Source organism: Pararge aegeria (assembly GCF_905163445.1).
Source record: "Pararge aegeria chromosome W unlocalized genomic scaffold, ilParAegt1.1 SUPER_W_unloc_3, whole genome shotgun sequence".
In the NCBI taxonomy this organism is placed as follows: Eukaryota; Metazoa; Arthropoda; class Insecta; order Lepidoptera; family Nymphalidae; genus Pararge; species Pararge aegeria.
This window is the reverse complement of record NW_024396989.1, coordinates 635,563-658,980: the sequence shown is the minus strand read 5'-3', so window position 1 is coordinate 658,980 and position 23,418 is coordinate 635,563.

Genomic DNA, 23,418 nt, shown 5'->3' with positions numbered 1-23,418 from the left:
GTAAACACTTATTTTTCTTCAGTTAAAGGCAAATCCGCGTAACTATTACGCACCAACGCCAACATTAATAATCAATCAAATCCAACATATTCATTAAAATTAATTTTGGTCAGAACATTTCAATTATAAGTATAGGTATTAAAGAAAATGTAGATAGAGCGAAAGTACAATCTCATGTTAAATGTTTTTAAGGAGAAGTAGAAAGCTTCTGAAATCCATTGGTTGATATTATAGTGTATTCTTAAATCTAAGTAAAAAAAAAAAAAAAAAAAAATGCATTGATAACCTCTTCCTTTATTTGAAGTCGGTTAGAACTATGAAAGAAGAAATAACCTACCCTACCCAGTAATGCGGAAGCCACTTAGGAAGAATAAGTTAAAAGTAGTTAATAATTAGTATATACAGTGGCGTGCATTGCATATATGCAAATAAGCAGTGCATACCCTACCCTCAGGGTCTTAAAGAGCCTTCAGATAGGACCATTAAAGTTTTGTAATTAAAAAAACACTAAGTAAAAAATATATGAAAGCGCCATCTAGTAATGAGCGGCCAAACTTCTAGGTCAATTGTCGCTAGACAGGCGACAGCGCAACCAGCGCGCGCGAGGCGCATAGCGTACAAAATAAAATCTTTAGCGTATATCTCTAAAAGCGTATTTTAATTTTTAACCGTAAATGCTAAACATTTACCTTTTAAAACACGTAAAAATCTCATGTTATCTATTGCAGGGTAAATCAATTATTATGAATCACTCGACATATGACGCCCTCTACTGTTGCATAGAAATATCAAATAAAATAAGCACGCCCAAAGAAAGAATCGTTCTGCTAGATGTGTGCGTGCAAGTTAGTAGTGTGTGTCGTGTAATGTTATAATCGTGCGCTTGTACTTACAAGATTAGCATCGGTCTTGTGTGAACAGTTTCATTCATAAATTCTCTATTCTCTAATTACGTGTTTCATTTTTTCTATGAATAAAATGATTTGCTTGGTTTGTTATTGTTGTTAAAGGTCATTATTCTTTTTTTAGAATTAAAAACATTATTCACAAATGTAAATACCTTTTAGTGTCTTTTAAGAAAATTAAGGATCTAATATTATCGAATTAGTCTTTCGTTTTGAAAATAATCTATGAAACCAAACGCTGTCTCAATTTTGAAAAATGAATAATTTAGGTTTTCCAGGAATCATTGGAGAGTGAGAGAGTTAACAATAAATATGGTTTCTATTTATTGTTTACATATCAAAATAAAATAGCGTTCGTACCCATACTTACAAAAAATTAAAGACATATTTTGACTAATTTCGATTGCAATATTATCATTAGCATATTCGATCGCCATTATTGTTTACCTTCGAACAATGCTGTATGGCGTTGGTGATAAATAAACGGTTCAAGTGCATAAATTCAGTAACTTATAAAAGTTTGAGCAGTGATAGTTTAATGTGTTAAGGTTAATTTATAGTTTATTCATTCATTTTATAATGAAAGCATATTCGTGCGGTCTTTGTTTGGGTTCAGTGTGCCTGGAAAAAGTACTTAGAGAAAACTTTAATTTCTATCCCTACTTATATCGTAAAATTAGAAATCATTCGCAAAGGAAGGAGTGTACCAATGTTACAAATATCCCAAAAAAAGGTGATAAAGTAACGCGTATATTTAATAATAAATATTACGAAAACTATTCTTGGCTAAGCGGCTTTGTACACACCAATCGATTAATTTGCTTTCCTTTTGTTTTATTGTCCAATATACGTAAAGTGTGGAATGATAAAGGATATTGTGATCTTAATAATTTTCATAAAAACGCTAAAAACATGATATGTTGGAAAAATATTATCATCATCAGTGTGCTTAGAAAATGCTGCCGAATGGTGTGTCATAATTTTGTGACGTAAATCAGGGTATGTACTTTTATTCAATTAGCAGTAGATAGACGATAGTATTAAATCAATCAAAAATATAACTTTCGTAAAGTAATTTGATTATAAACCGACATACCTATCTAAAATCTAAATTTTAATTTTACTTTATGTTTGTATTGAACACCTTGTGCATACCCTGGGTCCAAGGGCTATGCACGCCACTGAGTATATACCTTCAAAGAAGATAGCGGGCGTGTAGTTGTCCTGCGTAGTAGTCATACATAGCGCATGCCACGGATCGACCGAACCGTGCACGTACGCGACCCGACCGGCGGGTATGTTTAAACCACCGAACTCTTCATTAGTCCACTCAGCACACGCGTTCACAAACACAGAGTCAAATCTGTAACGAAGAGAAAATAATATTAAAAATTGTTCAATGTACATACTTGTTTCAGTGTTTATTTTATAACTTAAGCTTATTTAAGCGATTATTTATGAACTATTTATGAAATTTATAGCTAATAAATCTAATAGGTTGGGGAAAAAGTCTTTTCGCATTATAGTATGTATGAACATGTAATAAAATCTCTTTGGCTATACTATTTGTATCTGGCTGGTTTTGGTATCAAATTAGGAAAATGTGTGAAGATGAGTGAATCTAATGAAGAAATTCCTTTTTACCTTTTAAAATTTTACTACAAAAAAGGTAAAAATGCAACGCAAGCCGCGAAAAAAATTTGGGTTTAGCGTTTTCAATCCGGAAATTTTGATGTCAAAGATGCACCTCGCTCTGGTTAGGAGGAGCCCTATGACGGATATAATGGATGCCATTTTTGAAAAAGTGGACCAAGATGGGCAAATCAGTAGGTACAATGTAGCTGAAGAACTGGGAATTGACCACAAAACCATTTTTGACGGAGCTGATAAGAAGTGGATCATGACCGAACCATTTTTGAACTGGTGATGAGAAGTGGATCATGTACGACAAGAAAGTGCGAAAAAGGTCACGGTCAAAGGCCGATCAGGCTTCACAGACTGTGGCGAAACCCGGGTTAACTCGCAACAAGGTGACGCTGTGTGTGTAGTAGTAGGATTGGAAGGGCATTATTCATTATAAGCTGTTACCACCAGGCAGGACCATCAATTCTGAATTCTACTGCGAACAACTGATGAGATTAAAGCAAGAAGTTTAGAGAAAGCGGCCGGAATTAATCAACAGAAGAGGTGTGGTTTTTCATCATGATAACGCTAGACCTAACACATCTTTAGCCACTCAGCTAAAATTAAGATAGTTTGGCTGGGAGGTGGTAATGCATCCGCTGTATAGTCCTGACCTTACACCTTCAGATTTCCACCTGTTTCGGTCTCTTCAGAATTCTTTAGGCAGTGTCAGGTTAACATCACGAGAGGACTGCCAAAACTACTTGTCGCGGTTTTTTGATTTCAGAAACCCCAAAATTTCTATAGCAATGGGATTATGTCCCTACCTACCTATGCCTAATTTATGCAAAGGAAGAAAATAAATTCCAAAAACTTTTTAATGATGATAGTACTTCTAGAAAAAGAGGTAGTATTTAGATTTTATTACAACGTTCTACATAGATACTAGTTTGCGAAAAGACTATTATTCCCGCAACCCACTTTTCCGCAAATTTCTCCCTATATCACATTTCAATTTGTATGTCCACTTAAACTAACTTTATAACATTACTATCAGCAGGTGGATCAACTGAATTCCAAACTTTTTTCTCCAAAAGTGACAGATACTCTACATTCATAGCTTTTTGCCACCAGAGGAGTTTGATAACTTTATTGCCTACACATATGTTTGTGGCTTCTCAAAAATTCTGGTCTACATACCTATTTTATAATCGCCATATTTCGTCGGCGGTGTACCACGTGTACTGCGCATGGATCGGCAGCTGACAGACTCCTCTGTACTAGTCGCCACTTCCCCTCCAACTATAGCGCCGCCGACGTCTCGCGTCGTTTTTTCTCTCTTCCGCCTTTCCTCAGCAGAAGACTCGGCATCAGTAGAGGCCTGCTCTACCTCACTGTTGTTGCAGCAGTCATCGCCAGACTCACCATCTGTTAATTCATATAAAAATCATGTGATTTATTTATATTATATAAGACGAGAATTACGATATTCATCAATGTCAGCACATTTATTTTCAATAAAAAGTACATTAGGAATGTGCTTTTTACTATACAGAATAACCTTCCTTGGATTTATTTAATGGTTCTATAAATCGGTAACGCTGAATAACCGACAAAAATGCACAACTTTCTCTTAGCGTTCAATTTATTATGTAGACTAGACTGCGGGATTAATGAATAGGCAATGCATCCAAAAACAAAGGTTTCCTTTACAAATAGTGTGTCGGGACCACACTTCCTCAGTGTTGCTTCTGGTATTCAAATACATCTGCTGAGTACAATGCGGTAAGGTAAGCTGGTGAGCTGTTCCCTTCTTCTCTAGGAAACACTTAACACTGCCCCTATGGTAATTCAAAATCAAAACCAATGTTATCAAAACGCAGGCATTTTATATGTTACGCACTTACGTAATAATTATTTGATAAAGCAATCTTACACTTCACACATTTTCTTGAATAAATATCTAAAGTTTTGAAGAGAAAAATTATTAGTAGTAAGGGCGAGTAAGTACCTTGCATTTCCACAGCTGGAGTCTCTCATAGGGCTCCACACGTCACTATGGATGAGTTCCAAGGGTCGGCCAACACGTTTCGTAGATCTTTTCGGAGCCCGGGCCACAGGCTTTCCTTCCAGGCAGGCGCAAACTTGTTGAAATCTTCTTTGTCATCCTGAAATGAACATACCTTTAAGACAATGATACCCTAACCGTCTATGCCATAAATCAGTATTCATGTTAAGTATTATTAGACTTAACTAACTTTGCAATATTGACTTCCTGCGCTTGATGTAGGACAGTCATCGATTGCTCTTTTGCAAAACAAAACATTCATTCTATCAGTGACGTGCATAGAGGGTATGTAAAGTATATGCAAATGTTTATTTAATTTTCATTTTCATTAATTCTTCATTTTATATCATCTGCATACCCTGTACATAGCCTCAATGCACGCTACTGCATTCTATATACACCCACATAGATTAGCAGATATAACAGGCTGGTGTTGTATACTACAACTGTCATGGACAAAACACCCATCTACATTCATGATCACAACCATGCCTCTTTCACATAATTTAATAACAGAAAACAAATTTTGCAGACAACTACGGAACGTAAAAAACATTGTTTAAGGTTTTATCAAAGTTATTTATGCTGTTTACATGAATATCTGTAGAGCTCTCCAGTTTAGTCGCTCCATCATCACAAGTGATCATCCTTTTCCATCCATCACCACGGAAAGATCTGGAGCAGTCTTATTCCTAGCCAGGACTGCACGGACAATGTGATCAAAAGAGTTAGTGTTTAAAATTATACAACTTTAGGAAGTAACAGTTTCTACCCTTAGTAAAAGTTTGTTCACTGGCAATACAGTACAGCGTCGCTGGTACAGTTGCTTTCGAGTATTGTAGCAGTATACTTCAGTTAAATTGAATGTATATCCAAACCCTGTTTTAAAGCCTATAAACACTTCAACAGCCTAGACAGTAGATCTAAAAGGAACGTTTGTAAGTGGATAAAAATCAATACAGGATTTGCGACACTAAAACGATTGCAGTAAGAAGTTTTACTAAGACCGAAAGTTTTGTTTCGATACGCGAAATCGACTACGACTGCGAGCGTGCAAATGTGCTAAGGGTAAAAAGTCTTTCCCCATCAAATAAATAAATGAAAATATCATAATAATGTACTCAAGACTCCCCAGTAAACTGGTTAAAAGTAAAAGTCTTTTAAACTGTAATAAACCACATCCGAGCATGTTCACATTGAAATTGCCTGGTCTCCCCGTCCTCCCGTGTCAAACGGATGGTAACCCCTTTAGACCCTGACCTATTACCCCCATCTCTCCCATCCCCCTTAATTCTTAAATCTAGACAGATTACGAGTCTTAGAATATCTACGTCGAGTTTGTAAACACTTATTTTTCTTCAGTTAAAGGCAAATCCGCGTAACTATTACGCACCAACGCCAACATTAATAATCAATCAAATCCAACATATTCATTAAAATTAATTTTGGTCAGAACATTTCAATTATAAGTATAGGTATTAAAGAAAATGTAGATAGAGCGAAAGTACAATCTCATGTTAAATGTTTTTAAGGAGAAGTAGAAAGCTTCTGAAATCCATTGGTTGATATTATAGTGTATTCTTAAATCTAAGTAAAAAAAAAAAAAAAAAAAAAACTGCATTGATAACCTCTTCCTTTATTTGAAGTCGGTTAGAACTATGAAATATGAAATCTCCCAATCCGGTTGGTCACCGTGGGAGAGAATGACCACCACCCTCCAATCAGCAACAATAAAAGTAAAAATTCGGAAATCGGTACCAACAATTTTATAATAAAAAATTATAGTATTAAAAAACAAAAGTTTAATAACTTCCACATTTTGAGCATGAACGTTAGAACATTAGGAAGCGATGAACGATTAATGGAATTGGAATTAGCACTTCAAAGAGTGAAATGGGATATACTTGGTCTATGCGAAGTTCGCAGAATGGGAGAATGTATAGAGGAAAGGGATGACTATATTTTCTTTCATATAGGTGAAACCAAAGGCCAGTATGGTACAGGCTTTCTAGTAAAAAAATATCTCAAAAAGAACATTAAAGAATTTATCGGAATATCAGAGCGCATAGCTATATTAAAAATTTACCTTAGAACTTTGGGTATGACAACAATAATAGAAGTATGGCGTATACTTCTATTATTGTTGTCATACCCAACGGAAGAATCAGAAAAACAAAAAAAAGAAGATTTTTACACTAAATTACAGGAGACTATTAATAATAACTTAGAGAAAAATATTTTTGTCATGGGTGATTTTAATGCTCAAATCGGTAAAGGTAAGAAGCAAGGTGACTTCATAATGGGCCCATACACTTATGGCACGACGTGTAATGATAACGGAGAAAGAATTATTCAATTAGCAAGAAGTAATAACCTCTCTATAATAAATACTTTCTATAATAGAAAACAACAACGAAAATGGACCTGGATATCACCAGATGGTCATACGACCAACGAAATAGACTTCTTTTTAAGCAATAACAAAAAACATGTAAAAAACTTCAAGATTCTAAATAACTTTAACTTTTATTCTGATCATAGACTAATAAGAGCTGAAGTAATTCTAAAACACCAAAAAAAGAGTAGAAAAAACTATTCGAACAACACTAAAAGATTTGGAAGAGAAGACAGTCTAATAATTAACAAAGAATTGGAACAATGGAAAAATGAAGAAAATTTTAATAAAACTGATGTCACGTCAATAGAGGTACAACAGTGTTATAATAATTTTGAAGCAAAGATCAAGTCAATACTTAATTCCTTAACTACTAAAACTTCTAATGAAAAACATGTATCAAAAACTCTTTTGGGTTTGATGGAGCAGCGGAAACTGTTACTATCAAATAGAACACATAACAAAGCAGAAATAACTAAAATTAGTAAAAAAATTAACCGATATTCTAGGCTGAAAAAACGAGAATACAGATCAAATACATTAAAAAAATATATAGAATTATCTGGGGCTACTCATAAAGCATACAGAGAATTAGATAAAAAAATACAATGGATGCCCAAAATTCTAAATAAAGAAAAGAAAATAGTTAACAATAGAGAAGGAATTATATCTATAGCTACAGAATTCTACGAACGTTTATATAAATCTAGCCAAAACTCTATCGAAGACATAGACTCGAATAGTATTGAGGAATCGATACCATGGATCTTGCCGAAAGAAGTATCCAACGCTTTGTCATCACAAAAAAATAATAAATCTCCAGGTGAGGACGGTTTTACTAATGAACTTCTTAAGTCTGCCGAACCTACAATTAGTGACATATTATGCACAATTTTCAACGCAATTTTATACACTGAAAATATACCAATGCAATGGACGCGATCAATAATAAAACTACTTCATAAAAAAGGTGATACTAGCGATATCAATAATTACCGTCCCATTAGTTTATCTTCGAATATTTACAAAATATTTTCAAAAGTAATTTTGAAAAGAATAGAAAATAGATTGGATGAAAATCAGCCTCTAGAACAAGCTGGTTTTCGAGCAAGTTTTTCAACTATTGATCATATTCATACACTGAATCAAATTATAGAAAAATATAACGAGTATAAGAAAACCATATACATCTTATTCATAGACTACTCAAAAGCGTTTGATAGTCTAGAATTTAGTGAAATATGGAGGGCACTTTTTGAACAAGGGGTACATCCAAAATATATACGGATAATAAAAAATATATATGTCAATAGCACGGCAAAAGTCAAATTAGATCGTGAAGGCAAATGGTTTAAACTGTCAAGAGGTGTAAAGCAGGGAGATCCTATGTCGCCAAAAATTTTTAACGCAGTTCTTGAAAATATATTTCGTAGATTAAGTTGGGAAAACCAAGGAATAAAAGTAGATGGCAAATTCTTAAGTAATTTGAGATTTGCGGACGATGTAGTCTTATTCTCTGAAAGCCCTACTAAATTAGAATCAATGTTAAATGAACTACTGTATGAAAGCAAAAAAGTCGGCCTGGATATGAATATGCAAAAGACAAAGGCAATGACAAACGGAGATCATAAATGCATTAAAGCTAATAATATGGAGATAGAATATGTGGAAGAATACATTTATCTCGGGGAAATAGTGTCTACAACAGACGCAATAAGTAAGAAAATAGAACGTCGAACCACAAATGCATGGAATAGGTACTGGATGTTTAAAGAAGTGATGAAATCGAAAGACATGCCAATGAAATACAAACAAAAAGTTTTCGATATGTGCATAACTCCTATATTAACCTATGGAAGCCAGACTTGGGCTTTAACGCAAAAGTTAGAACAAAAATTAGCAATTTGTCAGCGCTCGATGGAACGTAGTATGTTACATGTTAAACGGTTAGACAAAATAAGAAATGAATCACTAAGAAAAGAAACGAACATAACAGATGTTAAAGTAAAAATCCGAAAACTAAAATGGAAATGGGCGGGACATGTGTGCAGGCAAAAGCAAGACAGGTGTGCCAAAAGAGTTAAAGAATGGTATCCGAGAGAAGGGAAGCGATCTAGAGGACGGCAGAGAATTAGGTGGAGCGATGATTTTGTCAAAATGATGGGAGCAACATGGCAAAGACTGGCGCGTGATAGAGATGCATGGAAAGAAATGGAGGAGGCCTTCGTCCAAAGGGCGTACTGAACTGCGAAACTGTCAAATATAAATAATATGTTAAGAAAAATAGTCATAAGGAAGATTGTGTTTTAAATAATAGTTTAAATATTTATGTTTTTTTTTTGTTAACAATCATGTATTTTTTTTTCAGTAATAAAGGGCTTTATTATTATTATTATTATTAGAACTATGAAAGAAGAAATAACCTACCCTACCCAGTAATGCGGAAGCCACTTAGGAAGAATAAGTTAAAAGTAGTTAATAATTAGTATATACAGTGGCGTGCATTGCATATATGCAAATAAGCAGTGCATACCCTACCCTCAGGGTCTTAAAGAGCCTTCAGATAGGACCATTAAAGTTTTGTAATTAAAAAAACACTAAGTAAAAAATATATGAAAGCGCCATCTAGTAATGAGCGGCCAAACTTCTAGGTCAATTGTCGCTAGACAGGCGACAGCGCAACCAGCGCGCGCGAGGCGCATAGCGTACAAAATAAAATCTTTAGCGTATATCTCTAAAAGCGTATTTTAATTTTTAACCGTAAATGCTAAACATTTACCTTTTAAAACACGTAAAAATCTCATGTTATCTATTGCAGGGTAAATCAATTATTATGAATCACTCGACATATGACGCCCTCTACTGTTGCATAGAAATATCAAATAAAATAAGCACGCCCAAAGAAAGAATCGTTCTGCTAGATGTGTGCGTGCAAGTTAGTAGTGTGTGTCGTGTAATGTTATAATCGTGCGCTTGTACTTACAAGATTAGCATCGGTCTTGTGTGAACAGTTTCATTCATAAATTCTCTATTCTCTAATTACGTGTTTCATTTTTTCTATGAATAAAATGATTTGCTTGGTTTGTTATTGTTGTTAAAGGTCATTATTCTTTTTTTAGAATTAAAAACATTATTCACAAATGTAAATACCTTTTAGTGTCTTTTAAGAAAATTAAGGATCTAATATTATCGAATTAGTCTTTCGTTTTGAAAATAATCTATGAAACCAAACGCTGTCTCAATTTTGAAAAATGAATAATTTAGGTTTTCCAGGAATCATTGGAGAGTGAGAGAGTTAACAATAAATATGGTTTCTATTTATTGTTTACATATCAAAATAAAATAGCGTTCGTACCCATACTTACAAAAAATTAAAGACATATTTTGACTAATTTCGATTGCAATATTATCATTAGCATATTCGATCGCCATTATTGTTTACCTTCGAACAATGCTGTATGGCGTTGGTGATAAATAAACGGTTCAAGTGCATAAATTCAGTAACTTATAAAAGTTTGAGCAGTGATAGTTTAATGTGTTAAGGTTAATTTATAGTTTATTCATTCATTTTATAATGAAAGCATATTCGTGCGGTCTTTGTTTGGGTTCAGTGTGCCTGGAAAAAGTACTTAGAGAAAACTTTAATTTCTATCCCTACTTATATCGTAAAATTAGAAATCATTCGCAAAGGAAGGAGTGTACCAATGTTACAAATATCCCAAAAAAAGGTGATAAAGTAACGCGTATATTTAATAATAAATATTACGAAAACTATTCTTGGCTAAGCGGCTTTGTACACACCAATCGATTAATTTGCTTTCCTTTTGTTTTATTGTCCAATATACGTAAACTGTGGAATGATAAAGGATATTGTGATCTTAATAATTTTCATAAAAACGCTAAAAACATGATATGTTGGAAAAATATTATCATCATCAGTGTGCTTAGAAAATGCTGCCGAATGGTGTGTCATAATTTTGTGACGTAAATCAGGGTATGTACTTTTATTCAATTAGCAGTAGATAGACGATAGTATTAAATCAATCAAAAATATAACTTTCGTAAAGTAATTTGATTATAAACCGACATACCTATCTAAAATCTAAATTTTAATTTTACTTTATGTTTGTGTTGAACACCTTGTGCATACCCTGGGTCCAAGGGCTATGCACGCCACTGAGTATATACCTTCAAAGAAGATAGCGGGCGTGTAGTTGTCCTGCGTAGTAGTCATACATAGCGCATGCCACGGATCGACCGAACCGTGCACGTACGCGACCCGACCGGCGGGTATGTTTAAACCACCGAACTCTTCATTAGTCCACTCAGCACACGCGTTCACAAACACAGAGTCAAATCTGTAACGAAGAGAAAATAATATTAAAAATTGTTCAATGTACATACTTGTTTCAGTGTTTATTTTATAAATTAAGCTTATTTAAGCGATTATTTATGAACTATTTATGAAATTTATAGCTAATAAATCTAATAGGTTGGGGAAAAAGTCTTTTCGCATTATAGTATGTATGAACATGTAATAAAATCTCTTTGGCTATACTATTTGTATCTGGCTGGTTTTGGTATCAAATTAGGAAAATGTGTGAAGATGAGTGAATCTAATGAAGAAATTCCTTTTTACCTTTTAAAATTTTACTACAAAAAAGGTAAAAATGCAACGCAAGCCGCGAAAAAAATTTGGGTTTAGCGTTTTCAATCCGGAAATTTTGATGTCAAAGATGCACCTCGCTCTGGTTAGGAGGAGCCCTATGACGGATATAATGGATGCCATTTTTGAAAAAGTGGACCAAGATGGGCAAATCAGTAGGTACAATGTAGCTGAAGAACTGGGAATTGACCACAAAACCATTTTTGACGGAGCTGATAAGAAGTGGATCATGACCGAACCATTTTTGAACTGGTGATGAGAAGTGGATCATGTACGACAAGAAAGTGCGAAAAAGGTCACGGTCAAAGGCCGATCAGGCTTCACAGACTGTGGCGAAACCCGGGTTAACTCGCAACAAGGTGACGCTGTGTGTGTAGTAGTAGGATTGGAAGGGCATTATTCATTATAAGCTGTTACCACCAGGCAGGACCATCAATTCTGAATTCTACTGCGAACAACTGATGAGATTAAAGCAAGAAGTTTAGAGAAAGCGGCCGGAATTAATCAACAGAAGAGGTGTGGTTTTTCATCATGATAACGCTAGACCTAACACATCTTTAGCCACTCAGCTAAAATTAAGATAGTTTGGCTGGGAGGTGGTAATGCATCCGCTGTATAGTCCTGACCTTACACCTTCAGATTTCCACCTGTTTCGGTCTCTTCAGAATTCTTTAGGCAGTGTCAGGTTAACATCACGAGAGGACTGCCAAAACTACTTGTCGCGGTTTTTTGATTTCAGAAACCCCAAAATTTCTATAGCAATGGGATTATGTCCCTACCTACCTATGCCTAATTTATGCAAAGGAAGAAAATAAATTCCAAAAACTTTTTAATGATGATAGTACTTCTAGAAAAAGAGGTAGTATTTAGATTTTATTACAACGTTCTACATAGATACTAGTTTGCGAAAAGACTATTATTCCCGCAACCCACTTTTCCGCAAATTTCTCCCTATATCACATTTCAATTTGTATGTCCACTTAAACTAACTTTATAACATTACTATCAGCAGGTGGATCAACTGAATTCCAAACTTTTTTCTCCAAAAGTGACAGATACTCTACATTCATAGCTTTTTGCCACCAGAGGAGTTTGATAACTTTATTGCCTACACATATGTTTGTGGCTTCTCAAAAATTCTGGTCTACATACCTATTTTATAATCGCCATATTTCGTCGGCGGTGTACCACGTGTACTGCGCATGGATCGGCAGCTGACAGACTCCTCTGTACTAGTCGCCACTTCCCCTCCAACTATAGCGCCGCCGACGTCTCGCGTCGTGTTTTCTCTCTTCCGCCTTTCCTCAGCAGAAGACTCGGCATCAGTAGAGGCCTGCTCTACCTCACTGTTGTTGCAGCAGTCATCGCCAGACTCACCATCTGTTAATTCATATAAAAATCATGTGATTTATTTATATTATATAAGACGAGAATTACGATATTCATCAATGTCAGCACATTTATTTTCAATAAAAAGTACATTAGGAATGTGCTTTTTACTATACAGAATAACCTTCCTTGGATTTATTTAATGGTTCTATAAATCGGTAACGCTGAATAACCGACAAAAATGCACAACTTTCTCTTAGCGTTCAATTTATTATGTAGACTAGACTGCGGGATTAATGAATAGGCAATGCATCCAAAAACAAAGGTTTCCTTTACAAATAGTGTGTCGGGACCACACTTCCTCAGTGTTGCTTCTGGTATTCAAATACATCTGCTGAGTACAATGCGGTAAGGTAAGCTGGTGAGCTGTTCCCTTCTTCTCTAGGAAACACTTAACACTGCCCCTATGGTAATTCAAAATCAAAACCAATGTTATCAAAACGCAGGCATTTTATATGTTACGCACTTACGTAATAATTATTTGATAAAGCAATCTTACACTTCACACATTTTCTTGAATAAATATCTAAAGTTTTGAAGAGAAAAATTATTAGTAGTAAGGGCGAGTAAGTACCTTGCATTTCCACAGCTGGAGTCTCTCATAGGGCTCCACACGTCACTATGGATGAGTTCCAAGGGTCGGCCAACACGTTTCGTAGATCTTTTCGGAGCCCTGGCCACAGGCTTTCCTTCCAGGCAGGCGCACACTTGTAGAAATCTTCTTTGTCATCCTGAAATGAACATACCTTTAAGACAATGATACCCTAACCGTCTATGCCATAAATCAGTATTCATGTTAAGTATTATTAGACTTAACTAACTTTGCAATATTGACTTCCTGTTGATGTAGGACAGTCATCGATTGCTCTTTTGCAAAACAAAACATTCATTCTATCAGTGACGTGCATAGAGGGTATGTAAAGTATATGCAAATGTTTATTTAATTTTCATTTTCATTAATTCTTCATTTTATATCATCTGCATACCCTGTACATAGCCTCAATGCACGCTACTGCATTCTATATACACCCACATAGATTAGCAGATATAACAGGCTGGTGTTGTATACTACAACTGTCATGGACAAAACACCCATCTACATTCATGATCACAACCATGCCTCTTTCACATAATTTAATAACAGAAAACAAATTTTGCAGACAACTACGGAACGTAAAAAACATTGTTTAAGGTTTTATCAAAGTTATTTATGCTGTTTACATGAATATCTGTAGAGCTCTCCAGTTTAGTCGCTCCATCATCACAAGTGATCATCCTTTTCCATCCATCACCACGGAAAGATCTGGAGCAGTCTTATTCCTAGCCAGGACTGCACGGACAATGTGATCAAAAGAGTTAGTGTTTAAAATTATACAACTTTAGGAAGTAACAGTTTCTACCCTTAGTAAAAGTTTGTTCACTGGCAATACAGTACAGCGTCGCTGGTACAGTTGCTTTCGAGTATTGTAGCAGTATACTTCAGTTAAATTGAATGTATATCCAAACCCTGTTTTAAAGCCTATAAACACTTCAACAGCCTAGACAGTAGATCTAAAAGGAACGTTTGTAAGTGGATAAAAATCAATACAGGATTTGCGACACTAAAACGATTGCAGTAAGAAGTTTTACTAAGACCGAAAGTTTTGTTTCGATACGCGAAATCGACTACGACTGCGAGCGTGCAAATGTGCTAAGGGTAAAAAGTCTTTCCCCATCAAATAAATAAATGAAAATATCATAATAATGTACTCAAGACTCCCCAGTAAACTGGTTAAAAGTAAAAGTCTTTTAAACTGTAATAAACCACATCCGAGCATGTTCACATTGAAATTGCCTGGTCTCCCCGTCCTCCCGTGTCAAACGGATGGTAACCCCTTTAGACCCTGACCTATTACCCCCATCTCTCCCATCCCCCTTAATTCTTAAATCTAGACAGATTACGAGTCTTAGAATATCTACGTCGAGTTTGTAAACACTTATTTTTCTTCAGTTAAAGGCAAATCCGCGTAACTATTACGCACCAACGCCAACATTAATAATCAATCAAATCCAACATATTCATTAAAATTAATTTTGGTCAGAACATTTCAATTATAAGTATAGGTATTAAAGAAAATGTAGATAGAGCGAAAGTACAATCTCATGTTAAATGTTTTTAAGGAGAAGTAGAAAGCTTCTGAAATCCATTGGTTGATATTATAGTGTATTCTTAAATCTAAGTAAAAAAAAAAAAAAAAAAAAACTGCATTGATAACCTCTTCCTTTATTTGAAGTCGGTTAGAACTATGAAAGAAGAAATAACCTACCCTACCCAGTAATGCGGAAGCCACTTAGGAAGAATAAGTTAAAAGTAGTTAATAATTAGTATATACAGTGGCGTGCATTGCATATATGCAAATAAGCAGTGCATACCCTACCCTCAGGGTCTTAAAGAGCCTTCAGATAGGACCATTAAAGTTTTGTAATTAAAAAAACACTAAGTAAAAAATATATGAAAGCGCCATCTAGTAATGAGCGGCCAAACTTCTAGGTCAATTGTCGCTAGACAGGCGACAGCGCAACCAGCGCGCGCGAGGCGCATAGCGTACAAAATAAAATCTTTAGCGTATATCTCTAAAAGCGTATTTTAATTTTTAACCGTAAATGCTAAACATTTACCTTTTAAAACACGTAAAAATCTCATGTTATCTATTGCAGGGTAAATCAATTATTATGAATCACTCGACATATGACGCCCTCTACTGTTGCATAGAAATATCAAATAAAATAAGCACGCCCAAAGAAAGAATCGTTCTGCTAGATGTGTGCGTGCAAGTTAGTAGTGTGTGTCGTGTAATGTTATAATCGTGCGCTTGTACTTACAAGATTAGCATCGGTCTTGTGTGAACAGTTTCATTCATAAATTCTCTATTCTCTAATTACGTGTTTCATTTTTTCTATGAATAAAATGATTTGCTTGGTTTGTTATTGTTGTTAAAGGTCATTATTCTTTTTTTAGAATTAAAAACATTATTCACAAATGTAAATACCTTTTAGTGTCTTTTAAGAAAATTAAGGATCTAATATTATCGAATTAGTCTTTCGTTTTGAAAATAATCTATGAAACCAAACGCTGTCTCAATTTTGAAAAATGAATAATTTAGGTTTTCCAGGAATCATTGGAGAGTGAGAGAGTTAACAATAAATATGGTTTCTATTTATTGTTTACATATCAAAATAAAATAGCGTTCGTACCCATACTTACAAAAAATTAAAGACATATTTTGACTAATTTCGATTGCAATATTATCATTAGCATATTCGATCGCCATTATTGTTTACCTTCGAACAATGCTGTATGGCGTTGGTGATAAATAAACGGTTCAAGTGCATACATTCAGTAACTTATAAAAGTTTGAGCAGTGATAGTTTAATGTGTTAAGGTTAATTTATAGTTTATTCATTCATTTTATAATGAAAGCATATTCGTGCGGTCTTTGTTTGGGTTCAGTGTGCCTGGAAAAAGTACTTAGAGAAAACTTTAATTTCTATCCCTACTTATATCGTAAAATTAGAAATCATTCGCAAAGGAAGGAGTGTACCAATGTTACAAATATCCCAAAAAAAGGTGATAAAGTAACGCGTATATTTAATAATAAATATTACGAAAACTATTTATAATAGTGTGTGTATATCGTCCCCCCTCAGGTGATTTTAGCCTTTTTGAGGATGTAATGGAAGATGTGCTTAAGCGATTGTCTGTATCCACAAAAAAAGCAATAATATGCGGGGATTTAAATGTTGATATTTTACTTAGTAATGCAACTACGACTAGGTTGCTAAACTTATTTAAATGTTTTAATTTAAATTATGCTTTTAGTGAACCTACTAGAATCACAGCAACCTCAGCATCGTGTTTAGATAATATTTTTCTCAACTGTGATATCTTAGGTAAATCGATAATAACCAACTTAAGATCAGATCATTGTGGCCAACAAATTACTGTTTTGAATAATATAAACAAAGATAAACATATCGTCAAGTGTAGGCCGATACCTAAGAGCAAATTGACGCGATTCAAAGGTGAAATATCATCCAAAATTCCTGCCCTTGTCTTTAAGAACGGTCATCCTGACAGCATTTATGGTACGCTCTTTAATATCATAGAAAATGAATTTAACAAAATATTCAATTTCAAACATATAGATTTCAATAAAAAAATAAAGTTTAGCGATTGGGCAACTATTGGCATATACAAAAGTAGAGATAATTTGTATGAGCTCTATAGTGAAAAACAATATAACCATACTCCAGCTTTCCTACAACACGTAAAAATGTACTCTAAAACGTTTAAGAACGTTTGCTTTCATGCTAAGTCGCTATACTTTAAGGATCAAATCATAAAATCGGATAACAAAGTACAAACAACCTGGAAAATTGTTAATAATGAAACTGGGAAAGCTAAATCTCGCAACGTAAACTTTGAATTAATTATTAATGATAATAAAGTTACCGCTGACAGTGAGGTTGCAAGTACCTTTGAAAACTTTTTTCAGAGTGTTCCTATTTTGTTGACTGATTCACTTAATTCTTCACCTACTGCAGCTCAGAGTTTATTGAGGAACAACGTTAATGAGTGCAACGTTTTATTTAATTTTAAACATATATCTGCATATGATATAATAAAGAATTTTAAGTTGTTGAAACAGAAAAAAACCGGTGATTTATGGGGTATGTCTGTAATGGTAATATCTAACATTATAGACGTTATTGCCCCTTACTTAGCCATACTTTTTAATGAATGTGTTGATAGAGGTACTTTTCCAAATTTAATGAAACATAGTAAACTTATACCTCTATTTAAATCTGGCAATAAAAACGACATTAACAATTACAGACCCATTTCAATCTTACCAGCTCTTAGTAAGGTCTTTGAAAAAATTATATTAAATCAACTTTTGAATCACTTCAATGTAAATAACTTACTACATCCGGAGCAGTACGGTTTTACTAAAGGTCGTAGCACCACGGATGCAGGCGCTAAACTTTTAAAACATGTGTACGATGCCTGGGAACGTTCGCAGAATGCCATTGGTGTTTTTTGTGATCTATCCAAAGCATTCGATTGTGTCGATCATAAAACCTTGCTTCTTAAACTAGCCCATTATGGTATCAAAAACGTTGCACTAAATTTGGTTGCCTCTTATCTCAGTGACAGAACCCAAAGGGTTTGCATAAAAGACATTAAGTCGCAGGGGTCGGCTACGTCAATGGGTGTCCCACAGGGTTCAATCTTGGGTCCCTTTCTATTTTTGGTGTATATAAATGATCTACCACACCATGTCAGTGAAACCTGTGACATTGTACTGTTTGCTGATGATACATCTCTAATTTTTAAAACTGATAGAGGTAGAGACAACTCTGACGATGTAAGCCGTGCTATGTCGCATGTGTCGCACTGGTTTACTGTCAATAATTTACTTTTAAATGCAAAAAAAACTAAGTGTGTGGAATTTATTTTACCAAATGTAAAGAAAGTTAATAAAAATATAATAATAAATGGAGAATCACTAAAAATGGAAGATTCCACGGTTTTTCTGGGCATGACCTTGGATTGTAAGCTTCAGTGGGGTACCCATATAGATACACTAGCAGGTAAACTAAGCTCGGCTGCCTACGCCGTCAGGAAAATTAGACAGATTACTGACGTAGAAACAGCAAGACTTGTTTACTTCGCGTACTTTCATAGTGTGATGTCTTACGGGATCTTATTATGGGGCAAAGCTGCTGATATTGAAACTATATTCATATTGCAGAAAAGAGCTGTACGGTCAATATATAAACTTAAATCACGTGAATCGCTCCGGGAAAAATTTAAAGAAATTGGTATACTTACGGTAGCCTCACAATACATTTATAACAATATAGTATTTGTAAGACAACATATTAGTCTTTATAAACAAAAAGTGGATATAAACAGTCGACTTACAAGAAATGGTCATAAATTGGTGACATCTGCATATCGTCTGCGAAAGGTGCAGAAGTCATTTGTGGGATTGAGTATACGCTTTTATAATATGATTCCTAAGGTAATTTTGGACCTACCAATCCATAAGTTTAAAGAATGTGTTAAAACACATTTATTACAGCGAGGTTATTATACAATTGATGAGTTTCTTAATGACAAGGTTGCTTGGAAGCACCCGGCTCCGCTTTCATCTCTCACAAGATAGAAAAATGAATGTTAAAATATAAAATGTAAATTTTTGATGTTGGAAAAGAGCAACTGCTGAGTTTCTTGCCGGCTTCTTCTCGGTAGAATCTGCCTTCCGAACCGGTGGTAGAGTCACTACACACGGACAGACTTGACGTTTCAAAAGTGCTTGTATTAGGCCTACTTGAAATAAATGAATTTTGAATTTTTTGAATTTTGAATTTATTCTTGGCTAAGCGGCTTTGTACACACCAATCGATTAATTTGCTTTCCTTTTGTTTTATTGTTTAATATACGTAAAGTGTGGAATGATAAAGGATATTGTGATCTTAATAATTTTCATAAAAACGCTAAAAACATGATATGTTGGAAAAATATTATCATCATCAGTGTGCTTAGAAAATGCTGCCGAATGGTGTGTCATAATTTTGTGACGTAAATCAGGGTATGTACTTTTATTCAATTAGCAGTAGATAGACGATAGTATTAAATCAATCAAAAATATAACTTTCGTAAAGTAATTTGATTATAAACCGACATACCTATCTAAAATCTAAATTTTAATTTTACTTTATGTTTGTGTTGAACACCTTGTGCATACCCTGGGTCCAAGGGCTATGCACGCCACTGAGTATATACCTTCAAAGAAGATAGCGGGCGTGTAGTTGTCCTGCGTAGTAGTCATACATAGCGCATGCCACGGATCGACCGAACCGTGCACGTACGCGACCCGACCGGCGGGTATGTTTAAACCACCGAACTCTTCATTAGTCCACTCAGCACACGCGTTCACAAACACAGAGTCAAATCTGTAACGAAGAGAAAATAATATTAAAAATTGTTCAATGTACATACTTGTTTCAGTGTTTATTTTATAACTTAAGCTTATTTAAGCGATTATTTATGAACTATTTATGAAATTTATAGCTAATAAATCTAATAGGTTGGGGAAAAAGTCTTTTCGCATTATAGTATGTATGAACATGTAATAAAATCTCTTTGGCTATACTATTTGTATCTGGCTGGTTTTGGTATCAAATTAGGAAAATGTGTGAAGATGAGTGAATCTAATGAAGAAATTCCTTTTTACCTTTTAAAATTTTACTACAAAAAAGGTAAAAATGCAACGCAAGCCGCGAAAAAAATTTGGGTTTAGCGTTTTCAATCCGGAAATTTTGATGTCAAAGATGCACCTCGCTCTGGTTAGGAGGAGCCCTATGACGGATATAATGGATGCCATTTTTGAAAAAGTGGACCAAGATGGGCAAATCAGTAGGTACAATGTAGCTGAAGAACTGGGAATTGACCACAAAACCATTTTTGACGGAGCTGATAAGAAGTGGATCATGACCGAACCATTTTTGAACTGGTGATGAGAAGTGGATCATGTACGACAAGAAAGTGCGAAAAAGGTCACGGTCAAAGGCCGATCAGGCTTCACAGACTGTGGCGAAACCCGGGTTAACTCGCAACAAGGTGACGCTGTGTGTGTAGTAGTAGGATTGGAAGGGCATTATTCATTATAAGCTGTTACCACCAGGCAGGACCATCAATTCTGAATTCTACTGCGAACAACTGATGAGATTAAAGCAAGAAGTTTAGAGAAAGCGGCCGGAATTAATCAACAGAAGAGGTGTGGTTTTTCATCATGATAACGCTAGACCTAACACATCTTTAGCCACTCAGCTAAAATTAAGATAGTTTGGCTGGGAGGTGGTAATGCATCCGCTGTATAGTCCTGACCTTACACCTTCAGATTTCCACCTGTTTCGGTCTCTTCAGAATTCTTTAGGCAGTGTCAGGTTAACATCACGAGAGGACTGCCAAAACTACTTGTCGCGGTTTTTTGATTTCAGAAACCCCAAAATTTCTATAGCAATGGGATTATGTCCCTACCTACCTATGCCTAATTTATGCAAAGGAAGAAAATAAATTCCAAAAACTTTTTAATGCTGATAGTACTTCTAGAAAAAGAGGTAGTATTTAGATTTTATTACAACGTTCTACATAGATACTAGTTTGCGAAAAGACTATTATTCCCGCAACCCACTTTTCCGCAAATTTCTCCCTATATCACATTTCAATTTGTATGTCCACTTAAACTAACTTTATAACATTACTATCAGCAGGTGGATCAACTGAATTCCAAACTTTTTTCTCCAAAAGTGACAGATACTCTACATTCATAGCTTTTTGCCACCAGAGGAGTTTGATAACTTTATTGCCTACACATATGTTTGTGGCTTCTCAAAAATTCTGGTCTACATACCTATTTTATAATCGCCATATTTCGTCGGCGGTGTACCACGTGTACTGCGCATGGATCGGCAGCTGACAGACTCCTCTGTACTAGTCGCCACTTCCCCTCCAACTATAGCGCCGCCGACGTCTCGCGTCGTTTTTTCTCTCTTCCGCCTTTCCTCAGCAGAAGACTCGGCATCAGTAGAGGCCTGCTCTACCTCACTGTTGTTGCAGCAGTCATCGCCAGACTCACCATCTGTTAATTCATATAAAAATCATGTGATTTATTTATATTATATAAGACGAGAATTACGATATTCATCAATGTCAGCACATTTATTTTCAATAAAAAGTACATTAGGAATGTGCTTTTTACTATACAGAATAACCTTCCTTGGATTTATTTAATGGTTCTATAAATCGGTAACGCTGAATAACCGACAAAAATGCACAACTTTCTCTTAGCGTTCAATTTATTATGTAGACTAGACTGCGGGATTAATGAATAGGCAATGCATCCAAAAACAAAGGTTTCCTTTACAAATAGTGTGTCGGGACCACACTTCCTCAGTGTTGCTTCTGGTATTCAAATACATCTGCTGAGTACAATGCGGTAAGGTAAGCTGGTGAGCTGTTCCCTTCTTCTCTAGGAAACACTTAACACTGCCCCTATGGTAATTCAAAATCAAAACCAATGTTATCAAAACGCAGGCATTTTATATGTTACGCACTTACGTAATAATTATTTGATAAAGCAATCTTACACTTCACACATTTTCTTGAATAAATATCTAAAGTTTTGAAGAGAAAAATTATTAGTAGTAAGGGCGAGTAAGTACCTTGCATTTCCACAGCTGGAGTCTCTCATAGGGCTCCACACGTCACTATGGATGAGTTCCAAGGGTCGGCCAACATGTTTCGTAGATCTTTTCGGAGCCCTGGCCACAGGCTTTCCTTCCAGGCAGGCGCACACTTGTAGAAATCTTCTTTGTCATCCTGAAATGAACATACCTTTAAGACAATGATACCCTAACCGTCTATGCCATAAATCAGTATTCATGTTAAGTATTATTAGACTTAACTAACTTTGCAATATTGACTTCCTGTTGATGTAGGACAGTCATCGATTGCTCTTTTGCAAAACAAAACATTCATTCTATCAGTGACGTGCATAGAGGGTATGTAAAGTATATGCAAATGTTTATTTAATTTTCATTTTCATTAATTCTTCATTTTATATCATCTGCATACCCTGTACATAGCCTCAATGCACGCTACTGCATTCCATATACACCCACTTAGATTAGCAGATATAACAAGCTGGTGTTGTATACTACAACTGTCATGGACAAAACACCCATCTACATTCATGATCACAACCATGCCACTTTCACATAATTTAATAACAGAAAACAAATTTTGCAGACAACTACGGAACATATTAAACATTTTTATCAAACTTATCTATGCTGTTTACATGAATATCTGTAGAGCTCTCCAGTTTAGTCGCTCCATCATTACAAGTGATCATCCTTTTCCATCCATCACCACGGAAAGATCTGGAGCAGTCTTATTCCTAGCCACGACTGCACTCAAAAGAGTTAGTGTTTAAAATTATACAACTTTAGGAAGTAACAGTTTCTACCCTTAGTAAAAGTTTGTTCTACGACTGCGAGAGTGCAAATGTGCTAAGGGTAAAAAGTCTTTCCCCATCAAATAAATAAATGAAAATATCATAATAATGTACTCAAGACTCCCCAGTAAACTGGTTAAAAGTAAAAGTCTTTTAAACTGTAATAAACCACATCCGAGCATGTTCACATTGAAATTGCCTGGTCTCCCCGTCCTCCCGTGTCAAACGGATGCTAATATGTATATTATAACATAAGAAAGTATATCAAGTATGTGCAATAGACCTAAAATATATATTTTTAAAAC